Source organism: Barbatula barbatula, assembly GCF_947034865.1.
Source record: "Barbatula barbatula genome assembly, chromosome: 5".
In the NCBI taxonomy this organism is placed as follows: Eukaryota; Metazoa; Chordata; class Actinopteri; order Cypriniformes; family Nemacheilidae; genus Barbatula; species Barbatula barbatula.
In genome coordinates, this window is record NC_136769.1 from 5,337,226 (window position 1) to 5,355,510 (window position 18,285).

The 18,285-nt window shown below is 37.2% G+C and overlaps 1 protein-coding gene across 1 annotated transcript in view; it reads right to left on the reverse strand.

Moving 5' to 3' along the window:
* The window catches only part of ptger1b (prostaglandin E receptor 1b (subtype EP1)), a 21,613-nt gene extending 8,389 nt beyond the window's left edge, over positions 1-13,224 (reverse strand). Inside the window, exon 1 of the mRNA XM_079456983.1 lies at positions 13,111-13,224. The gene's annotated coding sequence lies outside the window, so the exon portion shown is untranslated. The remainder of the gene's footprint in view (positions 1-13,110) is intronic.
* Positions 13,225-18,285: the final 5,061 nt, after the last annotated feature.

Consider the following 18,285-nt stretch of genomic DNA (forward strand, 5'->3'; position numbering starts at 1 on the left):
TCTTTAGTACTTACAGATCTCCAGAACTTTGCAGATTGAGGCACTAAATTCATAATGACTTCCTGTTGTTTTCTGGCATCAGGCGTCTTTTGTGGCTTCGGTTGTTCCGATTAACCGAACCATTATGAGCGGATACAGTCGAGCATCTTCCAGCCACAGAATTACAGGTCATCACCCAAACACAGGAGAATAATTTTGCCTTGGAAGAATTGAATGAGAAATGTTGGTCATGGTAAATCTGAGCAAAGATCTCATCTAAAACTGGTCTTCTCAAAAGAAAAATCTGAAAAGCTTCTTAGTTTTGTCTATAACAACCAATGGAGGTCATGTTTGTGGTTTTCTGTCAACCATTATACCCCTCATTACATTTCAGTCACATTAGCAGAATTGATGGATGTGATATACAATCATATGATGGCTTTGCTTAATTTTTGCTAAATGCTGTAAATGGGATGAGTATTCAGTGAATCCCTGACCTCACTGGTCTCTAGCGAGACAAAAGATCTCAAATAGAGAGCACAATGTCATCACATTTTAGGCTCACAAAAAACGCCACATGGGAAATTTTGCTCATCCGTTTGTCTTATGAGGGCAAATACTTCAATATATTAGATAAGCAAACAACTTCCTCTAGCACGCCTCCTCGAGGAATAAGATGAAATACGATTCTTGTCAATAAATGGGGAGCAACGCTATGCGCTTGCTAAGGTCCAAACAAATCCTAACAACTTTATGCCCATTTACAACCATCCAACCAACAGGCAAAATGTCAGAAAATATCAGTGCAAAGTTTTTAAATAGAAGTTAGGAGAATGTGCAACATTTTACGAGGTGGCTAATTCATATTTATTTGAATGATGGGAATCGTACAAAAACACACATTAGAAAAAAGCAACAACGAATCCGTACCCCTAAATCTGACCGTACAAAATCCAATATGTATTCTCTATTAAATGCAAGAGATATATCATGTCCTTACGAAACCTTGGTTGTACAAATTGGTTTTTTAAGTAATAAGGAAAAACGCAGTTCTTTTTAATACTGTGTTGTCAAAGTTGACAAGCCCCTTTAATATCTTCTTTAGTTAAATATTTGCAAAACCCCCTGACAAACATAAAGGATGACTCATAATAATGATTTATGGCAAAAATAATATTAATCACGAAATATGGAGATACGAGGTCTCAGAAGGACAGCAGCAATATGAGAAAGTTTATAAACCGCACACAATGATTTAAAAACCTTGAGCAATTTTCTCCAGGGACATTTCACAGGCATCGAAGGTTGAACCTGGCAGAACACTTTACTCAAAGAGACAACATTTGATGTACAGCATCTTTCACCGATCCACAGTTGCTCCGCTTGGATGAGATGCTTGGCTGAAAAGGACCTCTGTGGGGAAATGATGGGCATCCAATTCAACTGTTACAAAGTCTGTCTTTTACATTTCTAACATAAAAATGTCGTTTGATAAACTGATTAATGATATATTTTTTAAATGGTAATAACAAGAGGGTTAAATGCATCTTACATTTTAGAACACAATTCAACAGCCCGCTGGCTCTTATTGCACAACTGGGAAACTGGTCACCTTGTTGTGGAACTGAAGCAAACATTTGAGAATTGGGGCCGCTGACTGTTTTCTGAGCAGTGACATTGCCAAGACCTGTCCGGGAAATAACACATCTCCCAAGTCCCAAAATGCAACGCACCGGGTTCTGCGTTAAAGACTATAAACCCACATGAATTAGCATGCTGGTTAGTTTATGGTAGCTGGCACTGGTCAAGACGGTTAAACGGTGTTGGCAAGCCAGCAATCCAAAACACAACAAATGCTGGTCTTCTCCCAGTTAACTTGCCATATTAGGGTTCAATGTTTGGAAGGAATAGCATACTTTCATAATGGTTGCAAGATTTATCTGTGTTACCGAGTGGGCTGTTTTTGGCCTCTCTGATGGGTGCACAATAATTAAAGATATTAAAGCCTGACTACCCATGAAACAAATATTCATGATCTCATGCAATCCAATGTTGGCAGTCTGTGAATAAAGCATCAGGCCTGAAAATACTGTGACGTAGAACTGAAAAAGGATAAACGCTTTAAGCCATTCTGTCTAAAAGATATGACAAATTCAATGCCACTGTCGTTCCATTTTTGAACAAATTTAAATCAAGACAGTCAAGACATAATATACTACATAACTAAGAATAAACTACATGACACTGCATTTAGTTGTACTGACATGCAATGCCTGTTTCTTTCATTTTTGCATTGTGTATGCTACAGGAACTAGAGGAATGAAGCTAAACCACCACTTCTGTTTCTCTGTGTAAAACATGAATGCCCTCATTAACCACACATATACGTGGACAAGCCCTTAAGTTCTTATCTTCAGCTGACAAGCCGTTTGGCAGCTCAAGTGTCCTCATCCACAAAAGACAAATAGCCAAAGATACTCAAGCGTCAGCCGTAACTGTAAATACTCTTTACCACCTCCAACTATAAACTCTTGTAAGTTGGCAGGTCAATCAGCTGTGCCACACACTGCGTTCATGACAAACAGCACATCCGCCCAATAAAGTCATTTCCCTGTCTGTCGGAGTCAAGTGACTGTGCTGACAGTGCCCAGAAACAAGCGTAGATTTACCGTCGTGAGGATTAATGAAGTGACGTCTAGAGGAGCTGTGGCCCTCTGCGGCGTCTTCCAAGGTCCTTCAGTTTAATAGCAATAACTCTTGATGTCATTTTGTGTTTCGTTGGCTTCTTAGATCACCTGCAAGCATTTTCCGTTGTTCATGATTGAATATAAAAAAATCAAAAGCTTTTCTAGATTACTTCAGAAAACGATTTCGATTCCCATCTTAGTTTGTATTAAACAAGCAAACACAGAATAAGTTTCAATTCAATCGTTTTGAAAAACGATAATTTACTGTAAATGAACAGCATGCACCAATATTTATTTGTATTCGCCCCAGAACTTTGCTTCAGGTCATTGCTTTTCGTTCTTATTATTCAAACTTTGAAGGATCAATTCATGCTCTTGTGATCTACTTTGGTACATTGGCATTCTTTTTTTTTGTTTATTGCTTTTGAGAAAGATGAGGTAGAAGCAAACAATGAATTGCAAAGACAATGAACTATAAAATAAAATACAGTGAAGGACAAACCAGGTCGAACTTGCAATGATTAAGAAAACTGAATATACGATAACAATCATATTTAAAATATATATTTCTAAAGAGATATAATTGCTTCCAATGTTTCCTCATCTGTAAGTCGCTTTGGATAAAAGCGTCTGCTAAAAGACTAAATGTAAATGTAGATAACCGATACCATACAACATCTCCAGTTCACAAACCAGAATAGGAAAAAACGCAAGCGGTACAGTTTGGTGAAAGGTCAATCTCTCTAAAAGGCAAACAGAGCCTCCGGTCTAAAGAAATCGTTTCGCTAAATGTGATGTATTAAACCGTGAAGAACTAAATGAATTGTTTCTGGTTTGTTTTCACAGAGGTCAATCCTGTTAATATCAGCAACCCACAATGACCCCGCTGTACTGTTATTTTCTTATACTCATCTACAGTCTCAACAGATTTTCTTAACATTTAAGGCTAAAAGGTTTTCTCTATCCTGATCCAGAACCCCGCTGTGATACTAACACAATTACCAAATGTTTTTAGATTTTGGGTTTCTGGTACGATGCACACAAATCCATTGCCTGAATCTCTGAAATCTGAAATGAAGCTTCATCTCAAATGACCAACATCTCCCCAAAAACTGACCCTAATCTTTTGAATTACACTCACGTTTCATTCAGCACCATCACAACCTGTAGATATTGAAGTAATAAACCTAAAAAACTAATTTTTCAATTTCTTAGTAAAGGATTTAGTTCCACAACATTCCTCTGGCCAAAACCTATACAAATACATTTCTGTATAGCTGAAATGGCGACCATTGCAGTATCTGAACATAAAGCGCATTTACCTTTGTATAAGCACCTAATGTACTATAGCTCTTTTATGAGATATCGCTTATTATAATTCGCTTTGGATAAAAGCGTCTGCTAAATGACTAAATGTAATGTAAATGTACCTAAAAAAACCAGCAGAATTTATGGTACGTTGTTTAAAAGTTGACATGACCTCACCTTACATGACAGTCTCGCAGGCATTTGCAACATAGTAATGAAATAAATTCTATCGATTCGTGTTCATGGACACAAATGTACCCCTTTTCACTCAGCACAACTTTCAATCTAATGTATTTAGATACGAATTATTATATATATCAACGCAATCTGAATTTGTACCTACTTTTCGAGGTGGCTCGTTGTTGCTTATTTCACCTCTTAACCTTCAAAAGTCTTGTTTTCTGAGCCACAAGTCCCTACGCATGATACACATTTTGCATTCCGGCAATTCGATTTCATTATAGAGAGGATTGAATATCTTTTCTATCGTAGGCTGTGCAGATATAATGGTCAGCTATAGGCCTGACACATAACGTTTATTAACCCAGTCAGAGGCGCTGGTAACTTCTAGCATGTGTGCTTTGGGTCTTGGCCAATTTCTGTCTCTCACACCCTTCCCTGAGAGCTGCGTATAAGCCGGCTTCACAACACACACAGATTTCCACAGCGACATTAAGAACAAATCGTTCCATTTCATCACAGTTAAAGGGAGCGAAAGAGCTCTGCTGAAATAAAGCTACCGATTAACATGAATTACTTCTTTACATTGTTTCCCAGTTAGTATGTTATTGGAAAAATTCAACATGTTAACAGAAGTCTAAATATTATACAAGCGATAAATAAACAAAGTTGTCAGTACTGACATCACACAACAGAAACCTGTGATGGCAATGCTTAATACACACTAAACAGTTTCCAACACATTTTATTTGCTTAAAAATGCAAATCTGACTAAATTAATGACACAACTTCAACAATTTAGAATAATAAATATTAAACACCCACTTTGCATATTCAAAAGTTTGTACACAAAACTTTGTAAGCAAGATTTTAAAGCTACAGTACACATAAAAGCTTTTATGTTGCAAAGAAGTCGTGGAAAAAGTTACAATAAATCAAATATAAGAAAGATGCCATAGAAGCACCATTCAAAGAGATATTAAAGGTGAAACCGTACAGATCGACCAAAAGTAACTTTTAGCAATCTTTATTTCTACTGTATAGTGAAGGTGCGGCAACCGCTTGTGATTTCATGAGCAAATGTTTGTGTGTGTCGGTCTGTCTCTATAGAGAAGGAATTAAAAGCCATTAGCAGAACAACAATATTTAGACAGTTCAACTGTGAATTCTTTCTTCGTTGTTAACAACCGCCGGGGATTGTTTGCTCTTACGTTTCCATCTGCTACCTTACTATAGTACAGCAAAAACGTGCAATTATTGAATAATGCAAGAAAAAAACAGAAGTACCCAAACAAATTGAACAAATAAATGCACGGTTTTAATAATGCATCTACATATTTAAACACTGGGTCATTCTGAGCAATCTAAGACAAAAAATGCATGAAATTCAAAAACATCCTCTTATCTGCTTTATTTGAGGCGTAATGAGAGTCGCTTTCTAAAATTGTCGTCGTTTACATTTCTCGTGTTTATAAATTCCCGGATTTCAACAAAGTCTTTTTAAGTTCCAGATGAATTCCCTGGTGTATGATATCACTTACGGGTGTTTTGTGTCGGATCATATCTTCAGTGAGACATGTGCGGTATGCGACTAAGATAAGAACCATATATTCAAAAAGACAAGACAGAAGAAAAATGTGCAGGAATAAAGAGAGTTTTGCTATCGACAAACTTTGTATACACATACAAACGTCCATATTACACTAGTCAACAAAACAGTGATGCTTCATAAAGGTATAGCTCACCCAAAAATGAATAAAAACAATCATAATTGACTCTCTCTTCAAACCCGTACGACTTTCCGTCTTCGGCAAAAGAAGATATTTTGAAGAATGTTGGCAACCGAACAACATTGACCCTCATTAACTTCCATTGCATGAACACAGATCCACTGAGACATTTCCCAAAATATCTTCATTTGCGGTGTGTGCGTGTTGTGAATCTGTAATCATTGAATGACATCTCACTTTCACTTTGAAGTCCAGCTGACTGTAAAACTCAAAGAAGATGTCATCACCTTAGAGTAAGGCTGTTCACTTTCATTACTGACCACTGCATTTAAAATCAGGTACGATTCCATTAATGAAGCAGTAAAACATAACAAAGTTCTGCATGAATAACTGACCAAATCAATAAACATAATATGCATATACGCTGAGACACATAAAACAAGTGTATTTATTCCATACGTATTTCTTTAAAATGATGTAAAACCGTGTAAACATCTTCCACATCTCATTTTAATCCCATCAGTGATCTGTGTTTTTGATCATATGCTATCCACATCAATGAGCGCCCGTATCTGATGATGTTCCATAAATAGGTCGAGACAGACCATCCTTGCTATCTTGCCAAGTAAACAACGTGGACATCCTTATTTAACACGAGCGTATTTGGAGTCCGAATCGCTGTTGATCTAACGCTGCAAAACTACAAGAACAAAGACGCACAATAACAATCTGAAACAAACATTTACTAAAACATGAAGTGTGCGTTTTCTGAACACCACACTGAATGGCATAAACTGATGAGTACACTCCCCTCTCTTCCACTGGTCAGACAAACTGCCCCAAACTCTTGCTATTGGTTGTTGTTGTTGTTGCGTCTGGTTGCTCGAGCTGCTGACCAAACAAACACAGCAATGTTTTCATAGTGTAAACACTGCCACAGTGTTTATAGTTTTCTGGGGAATTAACCCATGAAAATAGGTCACAAGGGCCTACAGGCAACTGCAAAAATGATTAAAAAACGTTTTTACACTTAACATTCTGTTGGAAAAACTACACAATATTTGTGAGAGAATGCCATTTTAACTCCTAAATGTTTGTTGTGCAGTTGGCAAGAAACATGTCAGACTACATCGGCGTTTCTCAAAGTGTGGGGCGGGCCCAACTGGTTTGGAATGGAGACAGACGGGGCGCTACAAACGGGAGGAAATTGGGTCATTTTAATGAATTCCTTTATTTATTGACCGTGCACTCAAAACAAAGACACATTTTAATGTAAGCCTTACATAACACAACATCAGACTGTGAAGAAAATGTCACACGGAAGAGCGATTTCATGCCGGGATGTTAATTGAAGCGGCACAACTTGGAGAGGCAATGGATAAGGTAGCAATGGATACGTTTGTGACATGGAATGAAAAGAAAACCGGGAAATTTTGTACCAGCAGACGAAACCCAGACAGACATAGCCAAAGCTTTCCTACAGCTCAGTGTTTAGAGCATGGTGCTAGCAACGCTAAGGTCACAGGTTCGATCCCAAGGATTGCACATACGTAGATACAATTGTATTATGCCACCATGTAAATGGAAAGTGTATTACCATTTTGTTGGGGAAAGGTGGGGCTCGGGACCCTTCCCTATACCTCAAAATAAGTTTGAGAAACACTGGACTACATGTTGTTGCCAACCAATCATTGCTTGCCATCTATAACATGTATACATGGCAAAATTGGCTACTCACTTTCGGAAACAAGAGCATGAACATAGTGTTTTGTCTTGCGTTTTGCCCAAAACCACAGCCGCAGAAAAAAACAGTGTCTGTCAAAATCAAACCTCAGGAGTGACATAAAGTTATCCAACAGCAATGGAAACTCAAGACACAAATCAAAACTTTTCCTAAATACAAATATTACTGTTGTATTGCTTAAAAGTGAATATGAATTAGTTTTCTTCGCAGTATTTAAGGTCGGAAAGAAATACAGAGCATCTTTACTGTTATTTTTACCTGTTTTTTACTTTTACCTAAAAACATTTAAAATCTGAAAAACGGTCTTTGAAATGGCCTCTTCATTCTTTGCGTGGCTGTATTGCATCATAATAGAGGGTATGCACGCTTTCCCATGTGAACACCACGTGGATATAGCAAAACGTTCCCTTGAGTGGCAAAACACTCAAAGCACAATGGCTGCTTACAATATCAGGAAACGGAATTACGCGCAACATATCTCCATTGTTATTTGTAAGGATCACTGTCGAATCCAACTGGTTTGAATTTCAGCAAACAATTGCATGTTTTAGTCCTGGTTTCTGCGTTTCTCCTATTTAAAGCCGTCATTTTGCTGCTTTTTTTACCACTCAAGGGGGCGTGTCCTGACGTGTTCAAGTGGGAAAGTGATGTCAATGCATACCCTCTATTCCACCGAACAGCCCTAATCGTCTCCTTTTGTTTTGCAATGTGGGAAGTTGTGCACGAGAGGGTTTCTGTGCTCTTATTGGTCAGCATCACAGATGTGACAGGACCGCCACAAACTACAAAAAAAACCATTTAAACATGCTTTCGGGATGTTGCAGCGTCAGTTGTCGTCCACTACAACACGTTACATCAAACTGATCGGCGAAATCAGGCTAATATTGTGTAAACTGTTGTTCATAACAAGCTACCAGAAAAATAACAGATCGATTTAAAGTTGACTGCAGACATGTTTAAACCAGTTCATTCTGCGCTCAATGAAAACTATCTTTTCTAATATAGATGAGTCTTTTTTCATTCATGTACAAATGAAAATAATAGTAATTATATAAACCTCTCTTCTCTCAACAGGTTGCGGTCTAGCTTTTGTTGAAACTATTAGCACCTATCGTACTGTTGCTCTTTTATGACATATCGCTTATCGCTCCCCGAACTCTTTGTAAGTCGCTTTGGATAAAAGCGTCTGCTAAATGACTAAATGTATATGTACAAAATGACCATGAAGTTTTCAACATCGCCGTAAACGTCAGGACTCCAGTCGAGTGTTTCCTGCTTTTATAACCCTGCAGAAGAGACACTTACATGTCGTCATATACACTTGATTTCCAGCTGTATCTGTTGATGCAAATCATTAAGTGCAATGAGAAAAACAGATAAAAAAATGTAAATAGTAACAGTAGAAATCTAGGACACAATTAAACATATCTTGCTGGTTTATTCATAAGAATAATCTTCACACAATATTATGCAATAATAAAAACTCAGAATGATGAGCAAAGATTTGAATCCACAGGCAGACGCTTTTATCCAAAGCGACTTACATTGCATTGTAATATACATTTGTTTCTGACATCTGCTGCATATTTTATCCATGCAAATGCTTGCTTGCCTTTGTGCATTGCTTATTTCAAAAGACCATGTCACGTTTTCTGAATGCATGCCATTGTGTCTGCCTCTTGTTTGTTGTGCTATTAGCATTGGTTAACTAATAAATTTGAATAAATCATGACATAAAATGGCTTTGCCAAGAAGGCAAATGATTTGCGACCCTCCATGTCCTTTATATTCCATGAGAATCGGGTACACTCAAGTATTTCCGGTAATCTTCTGACGAAGATCTTCATCCAGACTGTGGAGGAGGCGACAGGATTGAGTTGCTCTCTGTTAAACCAGGTCAAACATGTTTGAACACCAGTAAAGCGCTCGCTCCGACTTAAGACACTTAAGAATATCTTCTGTGCTCTCGTGAAACCATCATCGTCATCGCTCTCATTAAACTGTGCGGAGGAATTTTAATGTCACAACGAGGAAGATGTGGAAACAATGAAGCCAGCAATGAAATATGCAATCTTTTGAGATCAGAGGCGTTATTTATCACGAAAACATTAAAACAGAACATCAAACTTGGTTAATAAATGTGAAACTCGATTATTGTTAAAATAAGTATTTCATTGTTCAGACAAACAGATGACAGGCTACGTAAAGAACCAATGAGACTCAAATGTTGCAGACAAAATAGTTGAATGTACTGTTAATATGCATTTGTTTTGGTTTAAATAGCTCTAAATAAGCGTTTTCTTCTATACATGTTTCGTTTCACTTTTATGAACATTTATTAACATATATTTAGTAACCAAATGGAGTCATTCGAACGACTTGAATGAAGATTTTACGTGCGGCGTGATTTAGCATCCTATATAGATTCTAGGATTATATAGATTTAATACATAAAATCATTTGTTTGATAAACTGAAAAAAGGAAGTATACATCTGGGATGACAAAACGTAAACTTAGATTTTTTTGGGTGAACTGTTCCTTAAAGTAGCAGCACACATGTACAGTGTGTTTTGGGGAAAAATTTTATGTCATGCCGATATATAAGGGTGAGAGTATTTTAACATAAAGTACTAAACGGTCTACCATAAAAAAATATGACGTGACTACTTTAAACACATAGATCAACAAAATGTGTCGTCTTCGTTGTCATGTAAAGGCACTAAACTGTGGTGAATCATCTGTCAACCATAAACTTCACAAGACAAGCACAGGTTTGTCAGCATGAGCAGCTGGAAAGTGAGAATCATCACACATCTATTTAAACAATGAGTCACTTATAAAAGACGAATTGAACCGCTCCTGTATGATCTATTTGTGTATAATCTAGTCGGCGAGGGACTTGTTGATGACCATATCTACCACCCATTGCAGTATAGGACATCACCTCAAACGTCCTCCCGCTGCCTGAGGTCCAAAATACAACGTTTTCTCTCAAATGATCCATTTGGATCAAGTGCATCTGATCCTCTCGCATATCTGTTCGCCAAACAAAACAAATTCTAAGCTGCAGGACTGAGCACATGCTATTTTTGTGTGAAACTATCATCCAGCCCTGCCAAATTCATATGTGTGACTGGCCATCCTCCTAAATAAACTCAATGAGATGAACAACCTCTTCTGGAAAGATTGTTTTTTTTTTTGGTAGAGTTTAACATCCATGCAGAAATCTCCTTAACCTCTATACTGTTTTTACAAGAAGTCGGCCAAAGCTCAGAACTCACAACATGAATAAGGAAATATTAAATGCCTGAAAGAGATGAACTTATAAGCTTGGAGAACATGCACTACAGGGCTTTTACATGGTTGAGAGAGACAATGTTCATGAAAACCAAGCAATGTAACTTGGCAGAACATTCATCTGATAAAGTTGTTGTTTACAATGAATTTGGAACAGATAACCGTGACGTTGGGCACAACATGGAGCGGAGTTTGGCTTTCTAAATTGACTGTAAACCACAGATTCACAATGCTTATTCATTTAATAAAATGCTTATTCAAAATAAATATACAGCAAGAATAATATTCTGGGGCTTTCTTTACTTAACAAACATATGGATTATAAGGTACTGCATTCTGAACAGTTTCGAACTGACATCTTTTCTTTCCTAAAAAAGTGCCAAAAGGTAAAGAAAAAACATCACACAATGCGAGTCACAGAATAAGAACATGCGAATGACTCTTGACGAAAATTACTGAACTTTATAATTCCAAGGCGACTATTTTACATTTGACTTATATTATGCATTTACTGTACCTTATGCATTGACAATACTGATATTGTGTATAAATCACCCAACGATAGTAATGATGATATTAAACACTTCTAAATAGTATTAAAAAACAAATAAGTAATTAAATCAATCAATAATCAATTAAAATTGGACTAGTAAAGTAATTTAGCTAAATGTTGCGTTGTCTCCAAATTCTATAGACGGGTTTTAGGGGCAACAACATGAACAAATGTTATCCTGCGTCCCAAACTTAACTTCTGGTAGATCGCAAAGACTGTTGAGGCGTTTTAATTCAATTAAATACATTAATTATTATACAATAAAATGTAAATATAAATCAAAATTAATATAAATGAAATATTAAACAAATTGTCATATTATAACCAAACACAGACTTCGGGCCAAGTTTTTATGACACTTTCTTTCTATAAAAAAGCCTTTCAATGAAATTGTCATGATTCTGCCTAATCTTGTCTTGGTTTTCTGGTCTAGGGGCAGAATCATGACAGACCCACATGTTTTATGTGGAGAGAAACATATTATTGTCAATCAGGACATAATATGTGTTCTCTCCAGTCTCGTCATTGGCCCCGCCCCTCTCGTTCCTAGTATTGCTTTCCTCCTGTGTCTCATTACCCACACCTGCCCATTGTTATCTCCTTTGTTAGTCTCCCTATTTAATGCCCTCTTGTCTATTGTCTTGTGCTCGTTCGTTGTACTTGTTTCCTGTCATGTTCTTGGTCTCTGTCATGTTCTTGGTCACTGTATGCAGTTTGGCAAGTTCCTTGTTTAATTATTCTTAGTTTATTTTTGCCCCCCTTGCGGGAAGTCTTTATTTTCAGTTTTGTTAGTGTTTACCCCATCGTTGGGTGTTTGTTTTGTTATTAAAGTCTGTGTGTTAACCCCTTCATCCCCGTGTCTGCCTGCACTTGGGTTCTTCCACCACGTTCCACGTCCTCGTTCACGACAGAAATGGCGGAATGAAATTCAGTCATCTTTACAGTCAATAGTACAAACATAGTATCCTTATGAAACATCACTCATGTTTCATCAATGTACATCATATATATAATACTCTGTAATACCATAGATCATAATTATTTCTCTTTACTAGTAACCACAGCCTGAATGTATATACCGACTAAAATTGCTTTACAACTGTGCAAATTGTGAAAGGCGCTTTGTGAATTAAACTGAATTCAAATGCAATGCCAAAGAACACAGATGCATAACACAGAAATACTGATGTAATGCGGTCAGTTTTTGAACATGGCTTAGCCAATCATAATCATGGATCGAAACTATCCGTTCTATGAAGAACATGAGGTCACAAAGGTGTGTTTGAGCCGGAAGAATACGTTTTCTACACCTTTGCACTTTTCATTGCATTTCCTGAGTCATCTAAGTCTGGCCTGCAACATTTTTCTTTCTCTTTCAATATGTAATTTAGAGGGCAACATTACGATCATAACAATTACAACGTTGAGATGTGAAGTGCATCCGATAATGACTTCTGCTCAAACTTTCATTGCATTTGTGATCGTGCCAATGTTTCTTCAGATGCACACACAGCTGGCAGAATGTCAGGCTCCAGTTTTGCACTGATTGTGCCGTATTTCTCCGGAAAGACCACGGCGAGAACAAAGGAAAGATAGACGCACAGGAACACACACAAAAAAATCAAACTCACGCGTGAGATACGGCACATACACTTCTTATAGCGATGCAGGGCTCCTGAAGACCTAACGCGGAAACTGTGCACGAGACGCACAACACTTTCATCAATGTGAACTCAATGTTCCTCAATGAAATCAATAGCTGAGCTTGAACTTGTTTTTCACAAAAACCTATATTTAGCCCCAACTCTTGTTTGTGCAGATCAGATCTTCTCCTCTGGCACCAGAGAGAATCATTTGAGTTTCTCTGGAGGGAATATGAGAAAGTCAAAAAACAAGAATGGTTGTGAGCTGTTATCTCTTCTGTGCACTATTGTGTGCTATATTAAATCTTTATTTTTTAAATATATAGAATAATAAATTGTTTATATATTAACACAGTTAATAGGGAAAGGCAGCTTTTCATTTATTGTATATTCATAAAATGTATTATTTATATTTTCCAGTATATTCCTATAAATTTGTTGCAAAAATGCTGTTTTATGTGTCTGGTTCAAATGTTAATCGAATGTCTATGGCTGGGTTTGGTCATATTTTGTGCATTTTGTTATTGTACGAGACGTTGTATATTGATTTATACGTTATGAAAAGGTAACTCATTCCTCAACATTTGTGTAACAGACCTTTGCCTCAAACCATGCAAGTTGTCGAAGGGGTTTGCTGTTATCCAAACAAATGAAATGATGCCTCCGGTTATATCGTCACACCGGAATAACACACAGACTCAGAATATTCATTTTTTTATTGAGAATCAGAAAATATGAACTCTGATTCTCATCAAATTGACCAAAATCGAAATGATTTCACCTCTACAATCTACATTCATTTAACACCTTAATACTCTCCTTGTAATACTCATATGTTTCTATTTTTATTTCTCCTAAGCAGTTTTAGGACAAACATGTAAGACTAAACGAAACACAACAGAGAATCTCCTGAGCTCTGAAAGAGCAACATCTGAGCAATATAACCTTCTGTAATATAAAATATACAATTGTGGTTCAGTTTTTATCCTTCTCGTTGTACTAAAAAGGCATTTTTAAAGTACAAGGCAACAGTTGTATGGGAAAGTGAATTGCAGATCCCAGTAAGATGGAGATGCAGGATTTACTCTGTCCGTGTGGAATGTTATTCAGCTACGTCTCTGTAAACAGGCAAAAATAAAGTGTTTAGAAAAAGCGTTTTAGGCACCGAATCTGTAATCAACCCCATAGGCTTCTGCTATATTTGTAGCACTTTGTTTGAATCCAACCATCGCTGTTTAAAGTCATGGCGAAGACATTTGTTCTGTGACTCCTGGTGCATAATGTGCAAGCGATGCGTTAATAATCTTAGTATCCACCATCAGTCTTCAATAAGACAAACTGTGTTGGGAACAATGTTTTTTTTCATGCAAAAACAAAACATTTCACTTCACTATATTATTAAAGGAATATAATTAATTAGAGAGTCTCTCTTTGGCATGAAACTAACCTCAGCATATCCACATTTGGGGTCGTTTGGGGTCAGGAGGGCTTGAATAGGCTTCACATAAGATCCTTCAGCTTTCTTTGAAAGCAACTTTAGAATGAAATATCTGACTTTAAATTTCACACTTGACAGTCTAAGACATCTGGAAGACACACATGTGCCGGCAAGAGATTTAAGTGAATAGTTTTAATCCTAGTCTCCTGTAGACCAACATGAGTCATTTTCTACTGTAGTTGAACAATCTGAATGCATATCCAACGTCAAGAGCATCTCGCTGTTTTTGCCACGTAACATTTACTGTAACCGGCTTCCAGAATAAACACGCGAGTCCAGCGTGAGTAACTCACCGTTTGATGAGAAGCAGAAATAGATATTTAGACGTTCAGTACTGAAGATTTGATCTCTCATTTCACGAGACACAAACAAAAGCTTTCAGGTATATGCAGAACTTGTTGGGATGAGTGGGGTTAGATTTATAAAGGCGTTGGAATGTTCGGCAGCAGGAATTATGGAGAGTGGGAATATGTTTAAGTGACTCAGATGTGAAGTCCATCGATAGCACCAAACCACTTCAATAGAGGAAAACATCAGGAAAATGTCTTGGTCACTGCACCCTCAAATTTTTAATAAGTATTGTCTTATATTTGACTTTTTTCATTTTCAGTCGCAGATTTATTTCATTTTGATACGTTTGCATAAAGAAGGTTAAATTAAACTGTGTCGTCCAATTGTTTAACTAAATAAAATATGTTATTTCAAATATGATCATTCTTTTTATATTTACATCAGTAATAAAAAAGTAAACAATCAGCATACATTACACACAGGCGGCAATAAATGTAGTAAATTGTAAAACGAAGACACAAAACCATGACTTTTCTCAAAATCAAAGCTTCCCTTACATAAATGATAAAGTCGCCCGACTCACCTATATGAATCATTTAGATGTTGATAATACTTTCCATAAAACTGATAATTTAGTTAAACTGTCTACACACCGGTCTTCATAAATAAGTCTGTATTTATCTTCAGATGTTTCTATAATGATGGTGTCGGCAAATGCAGGAATACTTGTAATGAAACGCTAGGAATTAGCACAGGGAAGCTTTAGTGTTTTCAAGAAAGGCTCCTAATGCGTTGAACATTGATTGTCCATCAGAGTCCGGAAGAGAGACTATAAATAAAAGATAGCACTCGCCGTTCGTCTGGATCGGACTGCAATTACACAGGATGCCAGTGTATTAGTGTCCAAGCCAGAGTCACCAAGGGGATCTATAAAAATAAAATCAAGGTTGAGGGTCTTTGTGATGTAATACGTGGAATATATAGAGAAGGTCATTGGGTGTCTGCGAGGGCTTTTTTCTATTGAATTGAACTAAAGATGGCAGCCTAATGTTTGGCTGTCAGGCACCATTACTTCTGTCAAAACATCAAATAATTTTGCACGTGCGGAACAAAAATATATGCGCAAGAAATACATTTCAGCAAAGAAAGGTGAAGATGTAGGGAACGTTAAAAAAGGCAAGATGGGTTTGTTCCAACGATGCAAAATAAATAAATAAAGCAAATTAGATTATTAACATGTCAGCAAATCCAACACACTGTAATGAGGAAACGTCAGTCTAATGACTTTATCCTGAACCAGCGACACACATTCAAACGTCACTGTGGTCTCTGGAGAGAGAGAGAGAGAGAGAGAGAGAGGGAGAGAGAGAGAGAGAGAGAGAGAGAGAGAGAGAGAGAGAGAGAGAGAGAGAGAGAGAAATAGAAACATTTAAATGATACAATTTGAAGCAAGTCGCAATCTGCAATTGTTTTTATCTTGGTCCCTTTAATTTGTCTGGACCCGTTCTGTCTGGACCCATCGGCTCTTCATATTTCACACGGTACAACAATTTAAACTCTGTAAATCTACCTGGACTTTACTGAAATCTGCATATACAGTGCTGTATGAGACCATCAATGGATGAGAAATTTGACAGCACGTTCTCGGGCAACTTTGGAACATTAAGGACCTCAAAACACCACAGCAATGGAAAATCAACGGGACGATAAATCAAAGCAAGCCTGCCGATGAAGATGATAGAAGCTTGAAGCATATCCAGTTTAAATCAAATAATGACCGATCGATCCAACATCTCATAAACCAAACATCTCATAAGAAGTGCAGAGCTTGAATGTGCTCAATATAAAAATGTCAATATAATTCGTGGGTCATTCTTGCATACAAGAACCTAATGATTCATAACACATCCAGTGCAATCCGGTTGTCGAGGAAAAGCAGCTTTCACTGTGCCTCAATATTAGAAGGAAACTGTGAATCAGAGTTACCAGAACACCAACAGGCTCACTCGAGAGAATACTGTCGAACATCACAACATCCACACGCATGCTCTTTGATGCAAATGTTATGCACTAGTGTTTCTTTTTACTGGTTTTAGCGGATTGTCATAAAGATGACATAAAGCTGGAAATGAGAAAAGACATAATGGGACATTGTATGTCTGTACGAACAACGTACGATTGCCACTGCAGTCACAGTACAGTTTGTAAGCAAACCATTTCATTCAGTTTGACACATTATAATGCAATGACATACAAATACATTCAATTTTATTTGAAGCGAGACTTAAAGGTATTGTTTAACCCAAAAAAAATAAACAATAAATGATTTGATAATATATTCACCCTCATGTTATTTCAAACCTTTATGACTTTTTCCTTCTGCAAAACACACAAAAAATATATGTTGAAGAACGTTGGTCATCAAACACCATTGAACGCCATTGACTTCAATTGGATACACACAAAACCACTATGACATTTCTCAAAATATCTTCTTTTGTGTTCCACAGAGGTTTTTAATACGTGTTTGACAGGACACGATGGCACAAATAATAAAATAATTGTAATCTCTAGGTCAACTATCCCATCCCAATACTTTTAGGGGCCGCTGTTTATTAGATGCATTAATGTGGAAAATGGTCTTGGGTGTAACCAATTTAACACTTAAACTTGAAAGGTTGCTTTGCAAAAAACAATAATATTGTTGCGATCGGCCAATGAGTATCAAGCACCAGAACTTTCAGTTTTATAATAATGCATGTTTAATTTCATCAGCCCGTCATCGCAATAGACAGCAAAACCCGAGAAGAGAAAAAGCTGAGAAAGCATCCTGATGGTGAAAAACACTTTAGAAAGGGAAAACAGCAAGCGACTTAATATTAGTTTGGAAGCTGCGTTTCACCAAAGCACAGATAAACGCTGCCTCTCCGTCACATCTGTTTGGACGTTGGCGAATCTTCTCTAAACACATGTTTTGCGCCGAAAAAAAAACATCTTCCCATGGTGTTGTTATCTTAACAGGGCTGCTTTCAGCATAAGTCAGATTTATAGCCGATGGCCAACATAAACATTACTGCCCGATCTGGACAAAAAGTGTGAACATGGGGGAGAAAACAACACAACAGACGTGTACGGAGGGATGTGGGTGGAGGTGGAAGGAATATGACAGACGTTAGGGATATAAGCACCATAGACACCAAGTGTTGTATTTGGAAAAAAGACCAGAATACAGTATGTCCGTGCATCCACTAGACTCATTGATGTTTTTCCAGTACACTTTGGTGTATTTTGGAAGAGAGATTTGTCTCTCAGGACCGCATACTGCATTTGCAGGAAAAGGAACATCTGTTTGTAAAAGTGTTTGTCGTTGGCTT